Source organism: Aegilops tauschii, chromosome 3 (genome assembly GCF_002575655.3).
Source record: "Aegilops tauschii subsp. strangulata cultivar AL8/78 chromosome 3, Aet v6.0, whole genome shotgun sequence".
NCBI classification, from domain to species: Eukaryota; Viridiplantae; Streptophyta; class Magnoliopsida; order Poales; family Poaceae; genus Aegilops; species Aegilops tauschii.
The window spans coordinates 624532961-624546647 of NC_053037.3; the positions used below are offsets into that span (position 1 = coordinate 624532961).

General features: G+C 48.2%; 1 long non-coding RNA gene and 3 other non-coding genes across 4 annotated transcripts; 1 reads left to right on the top strand and 3 right to left on the bottom strand.

Annotated features, from left to right (window-relative positions):
- Positions 1–74, top strand: TRNAV-AAC (transfer RNA valine (anticodon AAC)). Its single transcript has one exon. It is a non-coding gene; the product is annotated as a tRNA-Val (tRNA).
- Positions 75–130: 56 nt separating this feature from the next.
- Positions 131–204, bottom strand: TRNAI-AAU (transfer RNA isoleucine (anticodon AAU)). Its single transcript has one exon. It is a non-coding gene; the product is annotated as a tRNA-Ile (tRNA).
- A 5717-nt stretch (positions 205–5921) lies between these two features.
- LOC141042577 (uncharacterized) lies at positions 5922–12288 on the bottom strand. Its single transcript, XR_012205813.1, has 3 exons — positions 11600–12288; positions 10065–10311; positions 5922–6154 (listed from the first exon to the last, which is right to left on the bottom strand). It is a non-coding gene; the product is annotated as an uncharacterized lncRNA (long non-coding RNA).
- Positions 12289–12944: 656 nt separating this feature from the next.
- Positions 12945–13031, bottom strand: TRNAM-CAU (transfer RNA methionine (anticodon CAU)). The gene is given in 2 exon segments: positions 12945–12980; positions 12994–13031. It is a non-coding gene; the product is annotated as a tRNA-Met (tRNA).
- Between the last annotated feature and the right edge of the window lie 656 nt (positions 13032–13687).

Consider the following 13687-nt stretch of genomic DNA (forward strand, 5'->3'; position numbering starts at 1 on the left):
GGTTTCGTGGTGTAGTTGGTTATCACGTCAGTCTAACACACTGAAGGTCTCCGGTTCGAACCCGGGCGAAGCCATCAAATAATATTTCTTTTTTTTTCTCGCATTTTCCAGTGAGTAAAAAAAAACAAATTGGCCCATACAGGTCTCGAACCTGTGACCTTCGCGTTATTAGCACGACGCTCTAACCAGCTGAGCTAATAGGCCTCTTTGTAATGTACATTTTGTCATTCTAGATATTTGCCCAAACTGAATATGACTTGCATGGTACCTCCATTGTCATGTGACGAAAAGAGTAAGCAGATCACCGGAGCTCTTTTTTTTTTCCTTTCTTATACAGATAATATGAACCAGAAGAAAAACCATCTTTGCTTGTTGGAGCGATCTGCAAAATGCAGCAACAAATCTTGGTCCTCGGCTATCAGGATTCTCATTTCACTGTCGACGTTTGGAAGTATGCGTACCTGTTGGAGCCTTTTTGTCATTGTTTCTGTGATGCGATGGTTGTGCGAATCATCTTGCAACATCTACCTAGTGATGAATGCCATATGCGCAAGTGGCTAATTAATGGCAACTATATATACCCGATCTAAGCGCTCCAAGAGAAAACAATAACTCTCGGCTTCTGCATCATAGGATGCACATAGCCAAATTTTGTTCAGTTTTTTTGGGGCGACACTATCTCATGGAAGAAGGACTATGTTTTTCGTGGTATCCCTCCCTTCTCTATACCTGGACAGGAAAATGGCGGCTGGCATGCATGGATCACCCAAGTCGCCATATGAAATACTGGTCACCTCACTTAATCAATCATCATCATGTCAATCTTTGGTTTGCGATGTTTAAAGGCTTGGACGTATACACAGGGATACAAGTCGTATATCCTTCTTATGATGAGAAGAAAATTAAGAAGAGGATGAATCAGAAGAAAAATCGTCACAAGGAGCAAGTAGGAAAATCATCTTTGCTTGTAGGAGCCATCTACATAATGCAGCAATAAATCTTCGTCCTTGTCTAGTTTCCCATTTCACTGTCCATCCTTGTAAATATTTGTCTTCGTTGGAATCTTTTGTCACTGTTTCCGCCTTTATGTGATGCAATTAATGTGTGCACAAATCTTTATGCAACAGCTACATGCATAATAATAAAGCCATATATTATTATACAAAAGGAGAAAAAATACATAAGATACTTTTTCAATTATATTTTGTTTCTTTGGCGAAAGATGGATGATGGTTAACATCACATGCTAGCGGGGTTCATAACCAGAACCCCGCTAGCATGTGATGTACAACTGAGATTTGTTTCAAATTTTCTCCCTTACGTTGATTTTTGATATGGATGCATGCGTCATGTGTCAATTCCTGTTACCAAGCGTGTATGTGTTTCGAAGACTTGTGTAGTGTACGTTGTTGTCCTTTGTTTGGTTCTGAAGAAAAGATGGAATGCTGTTCTTGGCAGCTTCAATTTGCAAGGAATTCGTCCAGACCCGACCTGCTACAGGGTAGAAAATTGAAATTCAGCGCTAGGAACAGCAAGTTGAATAATTTTATTCCAGAAAGGATGGTTACAGGAAATATAGGAGCAAAAACAGAAATGGGACGAGAGAGGCTCGAACTCTCGACCTCAGGATCACTCGCTTTAGCTATGAGACCTACGCGCTAGCCAACTGCGCCACGGGACCCTTGCGTGTCTGGCTCTCATCAAGGCGGCACTCAAGAGAGGTTGTTGTCTACCTAATGCCATCCCTTCGATCAGATTGTAATGGCAGTAGCCCCGGTTTCACGGGTTTCGATACCCCAGCAATGTGCAAGAACATCCTCGAAAACGTCTGATGTGACTTCACCTGAAAGTGTATCTGGAACCGCTCCCAGTGCTGATTTAGATGCTGTATGAACGAACAAAGATTGTGGTGCTGAAACAAACGGACAACAGGATCTGTCCTCTATTGGCGTTTGATAGCTCATTGCTACCTCGCCGGAGGGATGGGGAGATAGCCTCTGACCCAGATCTCGCTATAGCCACCAACGGATCAATTCATTAAGGGCACACCCAGGCAGGGAAGAATTCTCAATTAGTTCATTGAGTTTAGGAAAGGATGCCAGTTTGGAACAGTTGGTGAAGCATGGTGAAACGCGCTCATTTGGAGTGGCTGAAACAGAAACGTACTCGAGAGCTACTCGTCTTCCTAAAAGCTCTAGCAATGCAAGACCTGTCCTAATGCAATAAATACCGGTGCTCTCGAACTCAATCAGCACAAGTACAGGGCCAGGTGCTTCTCCAGCTCTTGGTACCGTCTCTTGTGCCCCACCTATAATGTCAAGATAGCTCTGTCAACCAACGTTGTTTTATAGATCCAACCTTACCAGATTGATACTGTCACATCGTATCTGTCCACTCCCCTATTCCCATCCCGTGAGCCCCCTCCCGTACCTACATGGCTACACCACACCTTGCTGACCCATCCACCCAGAATCGCTTTCGGACGGCAGTGTCGGCCCTAGGTCATGGCAAAAGGTGTGGCGGCCTAAGGCCCAACTTAATTAAGGGCCCAATATATCTACATATTAAACAAATTACAAAAAAAATTATTTGCAGAACAAAAAATCAACATGAACAGGGGGCATATGCCCCCCTTCCTTATGGCACTTCACCACGTTCTACTTATTTAATAGTTATTTATAGTTGAGTTCTTTAACAGGAGGCTGAGCGCGTGCGCTTAGTGTGGCCGGTGCAGCGGTGTTCTTTGTCTTGGTTCGTGCAACGTCACAAAAACCACCGTCAGAACCGCTTAAGCAGTGCATTGGGGGTGTTTTGTCCGTTATTTCAAAGTTTGGAGGATTAAGTACCCGGTTTTTGAATTGAGGGGGTGATGTGGTCGAAATCTGAATGTCTATGGGGTTATATATTTAACTCGACGGCAAAACATAAGAACTTAAGAAGGCACCAAGGACTGGATTTGGTACAAGAACCGTGGGAGCATGGCCTGAAGTTTTTTCCTTTCTAGGTGTTGTTCCGTTTGCATACGAGCTAAGCAACAGGAGAGTCTAAACAAGTTCAGACATATCTATAATACATAAATAATTCATCCTCACTATCCTATTTCTCTTGACATGCAGCCTATCCACATCAATAAAAAAATCATTTTAACAAAATTTTGATTAACATTTGGCCGTGCTGCCCTCCCTCCTTCCCGATTTGCCTCTTGGCGTTTCACATCTCTCCTCCACTTCACGGCTTCACGCACGTAATTACTACAGCCTCTTAACTGGGTTGGTCGTGATGGTTTGTCTCCTATTCCATCTACGAGGTGCACCAATGGAGCCTCAATATTCTCCCCTTGATTTCTCTTATTAATCTCGGACTATATTGTGCTGCCTCCTTTTTGTAGCATCGTGCGGCAACGGATCTGGCCTTTCATCGCTGCCATGGAGCCGATGGCTTCGACGACGTTCCTGCTGTCCTGCAGCAGCACGGCAAGGAGGACCACGTACGTGCCTGTCGGTATGAGCCCTGCTTATGCCCCAGTCCGCTGTTGTGTACGCATCTTATTCTTCTTCCGCAACGCAGGCGAGACAGGGAGGGGCGAGCAGGGGTCAGACCCGGAAAAAAATCTGGTACGACCGGGTCGTACATATGCAAGCGTGAGACCAGCCCGAGCGCTTGACATCTGGCATTATAGGGATTAGATATTTTACGATTGATCTGGTCTCTTGTTTGGATAAGGTAATGCTGCGTGCTTTGAGATTTGTACTGCCAAATGTCAAGCGCTCGGGCTGGTCTCACGCTTGCATGCGTACGACCCGGTCGTACCAGATTTTTTTCCGTCAGACCCCTGCCAATCGCTCGCCCCCCTCAACATTTATAGCAAGTAGTGCGTATTATATGCCCTAACAGCCGCAGCTAATTACATAATTAGCCCTTTTTTTTAGCGTAACATAAGCCCATATATAGACAATTAACTGGACCAACACCAAAAGAGAATAGCCCACCCAATAATCCATGTACGACGGTGGCTGGTTATTATCTTACCACGGCCCAGTGCCTAATCCATCAGTACGTACATGCGTGTTCTGCACTTCTGCTAGGTTGTTCTTCGCCGCCGCCACTTGTCGTCAGCGTGTCCTGCTAGGGTCTAGGGTGTTTGCCATTGGCGCTGGCCGCTACTCGACACGACAACAACACCGGCAACCACTGATTTGCAGTACGCTGTCGACGCACGGGCATGGGCGGACGGCTCGACGCAGCCGGGTCAAATATGGCTAGATCTCGGGTGAGCAGAATAGATGCAGGTATATTACACTGATACTCCCTCCGTTCCTAAATATAAGTCTTCGTACTAATTTCACTATGGACCACATACAAATATATATAGATGTATTTTAGAGTATAGATTCACTCATTTTGATGAAATTTCTACGGAGACTTATATTTAAGAATGGAGGAAGTAGTAGTTATTACTCTCTCTGTTTAAAAATAACTAGAGCTCTACGTTTTTCCTAAGTAAAACTAAGTTAAGTTTAATCATGTTTATAGAAAAATATGGTAAGATCTACAAAACTAAATATACATAGTATGCATTTTTTAAAGATTCTAATAAAACTATGGTGTTTCAAATATTGATATATTTTTCTACAAACTTGGTAGAACTTGAAGAAGTTTAACTTAGAATAAATTTAGAGCTTCAATTATTTTAAAACAGAGGGAGTGGGATTTTTTTGATAAATTATGAGCTGAATCTGCTTAATTAATGTTTCTTATAAAAAGTAAATAAGTCTAGTAATTATGTGTCTATTTGTACTAGTCAAAGATGAAGCGGAAGATATCAACAACAAATGGGGTAAATCCTTTTTCAAACCAATTGGTTCAACTATAAGCTCCAACAATATTACTAATAATAATATATTTTTATAGTTCAAACAATAATTTTATGAATTATCTGGATGCTATTGTAAGACTTAATATATTGTGATATTTTTGTCGTTTGCGTCAACAATGGTGTCTCGCCCCCCTCATGTTCAAATCCTGGCTCCGCCCCTGGGCGACTTCAACAACACCTCACCGAGTGCCATGGGTGGCATCTCCACCATGTCCACTGTCGCGAGGCGCGTGCGCTGGCCGTGGAGGTTGACGAGCAGGCCTTCTTTCGCACCGACGACCGTGTGGTGTTCCACCTCAACCGCGCAGGGACGGGGCGTGCCGACACTGCGCTCTCTGTGATCGCCGGAACGCGGCAGAGGCGGACGTGACCTCAGCTTTGTTGCCACGAAAAAGGCAATGGTACTGGCTCCAAACTTCGTCCTTCCTTCCTCCTACTTAGGATTTTGTTTTTCAGTATGCAATTAGTATTAGTACATTGACTGTAAACAAGGAAATAGGAAAATAACTGTTCGACTGGAATAGGTTGACAAGGGACCAACTATTTTACTCTGATGCGGCTGGTGGGAAAGCTTCCTCAACATTTCGCAGGTCATTGCAGGTGGCATTGGAGTATTCACGCTTTGGAAAGGAGAAGATCATCATGCATTTTCGTATTTTGCAGATTCACAATTAAAGGCTAGCTAGGCTTCAAGTGAGGCTGTAATGTGAGAGATTCCTGACCTTTGGTGCAGGCTACGGAAAGGGGAGATTCTTACACTTAGCTACTCGGCTTCCCCTTTCATTTCCAGACCTTCACATGATTCAGTCGTTCGTCTGCATCGTAGGCAAGCCTCTGTCACACACTAAATTCTATTTGGTTGGTTGGTTCATGCGACTGCAGTTCATTTAGATTCATTTTGGATGGACACTGATTATTCTTTTACCTTTCTTACAATGGTTTTTTTTTTTGAAACGAAGACGCTAGACGCGTCCGGCTTTAAATTAATAAAGCCCTCAGGCACCAGGTTCAACAGGTTACAACTAAGGAGAAGCAAAAGAAACGGTTCGGTCTAGGACAGCATCGAAACAAAAAGAAGGTTCAACGCGAAGGCATCAATACAACCAGCCATAACATCCAACGCTGAAGACCTAGCTAACATAAATCATCCTCTAAAAGACTCCAAAAGCTTCATCGACTCGGCGGGTCTTGTCTAGCCATCACCTGGATAGTCTTGATGCGCGCCATGGCCTCCGACATGCGCTCAGCATCGCGCTCCTTCCCCAGCGGAGTCCACGTCTGTAAAAAAAAGATGGCATTTGAAGATCACATCCGCGGGTTGGTTAGAGAATTTTTTCTCTATCGTAATTTTATTGCGCGTCGTCCAAATAGCCCAGAGTAGCGCCCCTACGCAACGCCAAGCGATTCTACTACTGGTCCCTCTCGTGGATTTGAGGATGGATATCAAGTCATTCCCCGAGGCTGGGTTCCAGTTCGTGTGGAAAGCTTCCCTAACTGCACTCCACGCGAACCTGGCCAGGTGGCATCTAAAAAAGACGTGGTTTGCATCTTCACCTAGGCCGCACACAGTGCAAGTACCATCAGCCGAACCGTTACGCCTGGCCACATTATCCGACGTGGGCAGCCTATTCCTGTACATTTGCCACATGAAGATTTTAATCTTCAGGGGCAGGCCTGCCTTCCACAGCCCCCTAGCTATATCAAGCGTTGTCCCTTCAGTTAGCTTGTTGTATAAGGACTTAACCGAGAATTTCCGGGAAGCTGTCAAGCTCCATTGTACCGAATCATCGCCCGTCCCTAGATGGTTGGCACCAATTTGATGAACTAGGCCGTCCCATGACTCTCGTTCGGCGTTGGAAAGGGCCCGCATAAAGTGAATCGCTGGAGGGTCAGTACGAGCTGCCTCCCCCACTAAGATGTTGAAGTTAGTGGCGATCCGAAATAAGTTGGGGTGACTTTGCCAAAGGGGAGAGGCGCCCAGCCAATGATCCAGCCAAAACCGAGTGGATTGGCCATTGTTAATCTGAAATTTGGCCCCAATAGCAAATGCGGGCCGGAGCGCTTGGATCCCTTTCCAAAACACGGAGCCGTTGGCCGAGGCTCTGAAGGGATTCCCATTCAGGAAATACTTGGCTTTTAGCAACTGAGCCTAGAGACTCGTCTCGTTTTGGGCAAGTCGCCACCACCATTTGGACAGGAGGGCGACGTTCATTAGTTTGGAGTTTAGGATTCCCAATCCTCCAAAAAATTTTGGCCTAGAAACAGCCACCCACTTTACCAGGTGGTATTTCCGCTTGATGCCAGGTCCTTCCCAAAAGAACCGGGATCGCGGTGTGTCTAGCTTAGCGTGCACGCCATCGGCTAGTAAGAACATCCCCATAGTGAATAGGGGAAGGGAAGAGAGGCTCGAGTTAGTTAAAATGAGCCTCGCCGCAGAAGACATAAACCGCCCTCGCCACGGGCTTACCCTATTGGCCACTTTCCCATACAGAGGCTCCCACTCTAAAATCGAGAGTTTGCGGTGAGATATAGGAAGCCCCAGGTACTTAATCGGAAAGCTCCCAAGCTTACAATTAAGTAGATTTGCGACTCGAAAGCTTCGATGGTCGTCCATCCCCATGGTAATGACCTCGCTTTTAAGAAAATTTATTTTGAGTCCGGATAGGATCTCAAAGGCAAGTAACAAAAGCTTAATCGATGCGATACTATGGTCGTCGGGCTTAAACAGAAGCAAGGTATCGTCAGCATATTGTAAATGAGTCACACCACCCGGGATGAGGTGTGGGACGAGTCCCTTAACTTGACCGGCCTCCCTGGCCTTGGACAACATAGCTGCCAATGCGTCAGCCACAAAGTTAAAGACGAGTGGGGAGATGGGATCGCCCTGTCTTAACCCTTTCCTATTACGGAAAAATTTCCCCATTTCGCCGTTGACAATAATCGAGGTGTTGCCACTCGAGATCAGATGCATGATCCGGTGAACGAACCCTGCCTCAAAACCCTTTTTGAGGAGGACCTCCCGCACGAACTCCCAATTTACGCGGTCGTATGCTTTTTCAAAATCAAGCTTGAGGATAAGCCCCGTCCACGTGTTCGTTTTAACTCGTGGATTATCTCCGTGAGAGCAATAGGCCCTTCAAGAATGTTTCTACCTTTAAGGAAAGCGGTTTGGCTCTTATGGATTACTCGTCGGGCAACCGGCGCTAACCTAGAGGCGTAAGCTTTGGCGCATAGCTTGAAAGGGACGTTTATGAGCGTGATCGGACGGAACAACTTGATTGAATCCGCCCCTTTGACCTTGGGGATCAGACAAATCGCCCCATAATTGAGTCTCGAAAGGTCAGCCGTACCAAGGGCAAAGCCGTTAATAATAGCTTGGAAAAGGTCTCTAAGGAGCGGCCAAAACCTTTTGAAAAACTCTACCGGCCAGCCATCCGGGCCTGGAGCCGTGTCGTTCTTCATACCAGCTAGCGCTAAGTCAATCTCTTGAGGTGTAAAGGACACCATTAGGGCGTCATTTTCCTGTTGAGACACACGCTCCGCCGGGCCCCATAAGTCTTCCCTAAGACTTAAAACTTTCGCTTCGGCTGTTCCCAATAGCTCTACAGAGAAATCGAAGATGTGCTTAACGATTTCAGATTGGGAAACCAGAGTCCCGTGCTCCGACTGGAGTCTTAGGATTGTACTCTTGCGTTTACGGCCGTTGGCGTACGCGTGGAAGTAACCAGTGTTGGCGTCACCTTTCATGACCCACTTGACGCCGCCCCTACGACGCCAGTACTCCTCCTCCGCTCTAAGGATAGCCAAGACCTGGTTTTCCAGGGAGTAGCGGTGCTCCCATTCGACGCCAGAGAAAGGTCTAACATCGGCCTGCGCGTCAAGACGCGCGATTTCTTCCACAATGCGTTCCCTTTCCCTTTTGGACTCGCTACCATGGTTGGCCCCCCAACCCCTGAGGAAAGCCCGCAAGGCCGCAGCCGCAGAGGACCAGAACTCTACTAGTCCTTGTTGGCACCCCACCTGGTTACCAATCAAGGTCCAACGGTTCGTGACCAATTGGCAGAAACCCTCGTGTTCGAACCACGCCGTCTCGAAGAAAAATCTACGACTGCGGCGCATACTGTCCTCCCCTCAGAATAAGAGGGACATGATCTGAACCTATGCGCGTCTCGGCCACTAAGGTATAAAGGGGGAACAGGGCCTCCCAATCACTTGAACAGAAAACTCGGTCGAGAACACAGCGAACTGGAGCCCGTTGTTTGTTAGTCCAAGTATATCTTGCACCTGTACGCGCAATTTCCCTAAGAGCAGCGGCCGCAATTGCATTGTTAAAAAGGGACACCCTAGCCCAGCCTATGTTGCCATTGTTCTTGTCCGCCCCCGAGCGGATCAAGTTAAAGTCCCCGCCCACAACAACAAGCAGGTTGGCCGCTCGTTTGGCCCCGACCAGGGTTGTGATTTCCGCCAAGAAATCAGCAGACCTCGCGTGGTCCGCCGGCCCGTATACACTTACAATCACCCAAGTAGCCTGGGATACCCGGTGACGAACGGTAGCTGCAATATAAAACATACCAGGCTCCCACGAAATTACATGGCAAATATCTTTATTACAGCCCATCAGTTGGCCTCCAGAAAGACCCAAGGAAGGGGTCCAGAACCAATCGAAACGCTGGAGAGGATCATACACCAAAAGATCTCTAACGTGAAATCAACCTTAATAGTCTCTTGGAGCGCTACAAAGTCTATGTGTTCTTTGGACATATACTCTCTGAGCTGCGTACGCCGCCCCCCATGGCCGCATCCGCGTATATTCTAGAAAATGTACCGCATCAAATAACCCGATTGCGCAGGCGAACTCCACGGGAGCTCACCGCCTTGGCCACACGCTTCCTTGCCGGCGCACGGCTGGAAGAAGGCAAGTCCGAGGCCACCCCGTCCTCGTCTCCCTCGGTGGGCAGAGCGTCTGCACCAGCCCCTACTGGTACTGCGACCTGGCCGTCCACGGACTGCTCAGCCGCACAGCGGGCGGCAGCAGCCGCGAGAGCGGCCTGAGCATCTTCACGCGCGCGAACTAAGGAAATGATATCCAAAGGAGAGGAATCTAGCGCTACGCCACTATCGTGAAGAATCTCAGCAAGATGAGCGTCAGAGAAGGCATTCAAGATCTTGAAAGAGGGGGTAGGATTACCTGTCACGTCCATGTTATTGTCAGCAGCACGGAGCTTGGCGCTTTCCAAAGAGGACATGTCCCCAAGCTTGGCCTTGGCGCGCACGCTAGGAGCCCGGGTCGCCACCGGAGTCGCCCTCGAACACTTGGCCTTGGACGCCGGCCCTGGCGCCTCCAGAGCCGCTCCTAGCTCACCCCCTAGCGCCTCGATCGAACCCACCGACTCCTTGGCCAGTACAATGGTTTGTTTCGATTTGAGCAACAATACCTACATCTCGAGGCCACATTAGTGTGCTAAAATTAACCCTCTATTCTCATGTTGATTTTGCAGATAATTGTTTTGTCATGTCAAAAAGGTATTCAATGAAAATACAAACAGGTTGCAAGTCAGATGAACCAATGCAATCTTTGTGATATAATTAATGCTAATCACATTTTCGTCATGGCATTTCTACATATCCAATTTTTTAGTCATTTACTTTTGAATCTGATTTAAAGACTATTGTGGATCATGTAACAAAACCAAAAATTATTTTGGTAGTACAGTTTCTGTAACATACCTGTTATGTTCAAAAAATGTTAGAGATGTTCTTCTCATTGTCAATATGTTTTATACATAGGAAGTTAGTATGAATCCTTCAAAGCAGAGCATTATGAAATTTATGCCAAGTGAGCCTCTTTTATTACTGAAAAAGGCTTTCGCCCCGCTTTATATATAAAGCAATGATCAACAACAACCATGGCACGCCACCACAACACACGCACACACCCAAGGCAGGGTACATAGGCGCTGCGCGCAACAACACCATCCCTAGCACTACAAGAGTAACCAGGGACTCCAACCGTGAACATGTCACCGCCTAGAGATGAAGCCGCATATGACGAACCATGAGCTCTAAGGCGGCGCCTTCAGGAAGGTTATGACACCGGAGCGCCGCCACCGCCCGATCCAAGGATCAGAGTTTTCCCTGGAGCAACACCACAGGCAATGAGAGCTGCGACGACACCTTCAAGAAGAGAACGAGCTTCGTCGCCGTCGGTCCGTCCGAAGACAGAGCAGGTTTTCACCCCGGCCAATATTCACCGCCACCGAACACCACACCCCGGCTACCACGCCGCCCACACGGCCATGGCCACCGGGCAGCATCGAGCCACGGGCTCTGCCCACGAGCACCGCGCTACCACCACCAAGGCCGCCGCCCCGGCATCCAAGACCTCGACACCCCCACACTTGAGACCCGCCGCTACCTAACCAAAGAGACGAGCGAAAAGGTCCCGCCTTTCACACCCCTAGATGGCCCCCATTGCCGAGACCCAATAGGCTGGCCAATACTGGCCACCATCGACCCGTCCTGCCGCACCGGGCGCGAGACGGGCACGGTCCTGCAGCCGGGCGCGAGACGAGCTCGGTCCTGCTGCCGGGCGCGGGACGAGCTCAGTCCTGCAGCACCGGGCGCGAGACTGGCGATGGACCGCAGCTAGGAGAGGGCCAACCCTTCGACGAAAGTAACGCCCGGGCGCCGCCGAGGAGGGGGGTCGAGGCCGAAACAGCCCACCTGCAAACGAGCCGACGCCGGCGAAGAAGCCAACCGTCGCTGCAACCGGAACCGACGTCGGCGAAGAAGCAGAAGGGAGGCCACACCATACCTCCCCGCGCCGCCGAAGCCCACGACCAGAGCAGCCACCACGCCGGGCTGCTGCCCAGACCCGCGCCCCTCGCCGGGACCAAGCCAAGGTCCGACAGAGCACCTGACTACCGGCCACACCTCCGCCCGCCAGCCCCGCCGCCAAAGTACAGTAGACGCGCCGCCAGGAGAAGCAGCCCCCACGGGACCCACCTGGAGTCCGACGGGCCGGATCTGGCCAGATCCCGCCGGCTGACGTCACCACAGGCAAGCCCCCGCCGCCACCGCCACCTCCCAGCCGCCCAGTCACCGGATCCGCGTGCCCCCGCCATCAGGGACCTCGCCAGACCCCGCGCCCGCACGAGCAGCGTCGCCCGCGTCACCGGGATCCCGAACAGGGGAGGGAGAGCGAGGCCACGCCGCGGCCGGCGTCGCATGGGCTTCGCCCGGCGAACGCCCTCCAGCGGCGGCGAGGAGGACGAGTGCCGAAGGGGGGAGCGGTAGACCGCCGGCGGAGCTTGGCCCCCAGACGCGCGCGCGGGGCGCGTCGCGGGAGCGGCAGGGGAAGAGGGAGCCAATGGAAGAGGAAGATTGTTCTCCGAGCTTTTGGACATAAGTATGCACAAAACAATACGATACTAATTTGTTTCTAAGCGAAGTTGTACTTGCAGACATCATTAATTCAATCATATCATGTCCTATGTTTGAATTATAGTTGCATTTTACGTCCTCTTTATCATCAATGGCATCTTACTTACTGAATGCCCTATTCAAGCCATAACTAATAATCATTATAGTTCTGATTTTTTTCATGTTGCTGATTAGTCTTACAACAATTAGAGGCAAAGTAAAGGAGAAGACACACATGTATCTATGCCAACAAATGCATAATATTACGCAAGATTGGACGAAGCAGAATAGGTAGGCAACATGCAAGGACTTAACAAACACACATTCAAGTAACCAGTTGGTGAGGGTCCTCAAGTAGGTGTGTGTTTCCCATGTAACAAGCTACCTTCCAATTTGTTCTTTTTTTGCAAACTTTTTAAACTTTAATTCCCGCGGCAACGCGCGGGGAATCATCTAGTTACATTTTAACTAGGAGCCAAAACTGAAATAATTTAAATCCATAACAAAAAAAAAAGATGGGGCGAGAGAGGCTCGAATTCTCGACCTCAGGCTCACTCACTTTAGCTATGAGACCTACGGGGAATCATCTAGTTACATTTTAACTAGGAGCCAAAACTGAAATAACTTAAACCATAAAAAAAAAATATGGGGCGAGAGAGGCTCGAACTCTCGACCTCAGGATCACTCACTTTAGCTATGAGACCTACGCGCTAGCCAACTGCGCCACCGCCCCCTTGTGCTTATTTCTCAAATCAAATTCTATTGTCCGGGGATGTCTCTTATATGTGCTGTAATTGACGTAATTGTATACTATGTTTGTGAAAAAAATAGTAGAAGAATTCGAGTTGGTTAACCAGATGATAGAAAATAGGTAAAGGCGTGTTATAGAAACATGATGACATATATATGTTGATACAGTTAAACTTGGACGGCAGCAAGTAGGTTGGTTGGTTATCACTACTCAAATTGGTTCTAGACTAAAGTAGCCAGGCATAAATATATGATTTAAATCTTCTACCCATATTAGTATTCAAACCCCCAGTTTTACATATGCATCTTCCTGCAGAGACTCCAGATGCATGGTCTGTGTACACAACAGAATTAGCGATCTCCTCCTTGTATCTGTCTGGAACCTTTGGTCGCTTGTGGACAAAATGATAAGCGGCTCAGTTCAAGATGCGAAAAGAAAAAACAATCCAACGGTTCTCAACTATCAAGAAATAAACAAGATCCCCCTTTTCGAAAAAAAAGAAATAAACAAGACGATACATGGAGCCTAGCATATGGGCAAAGTTAGCAGAAGACACAAAAGGATACGCAGAAAGGCGCAGCTGAAGTAGGATGTAAATATAGGTGTGAATTTTGAGCCTACTCATCTGCAGCATCAAC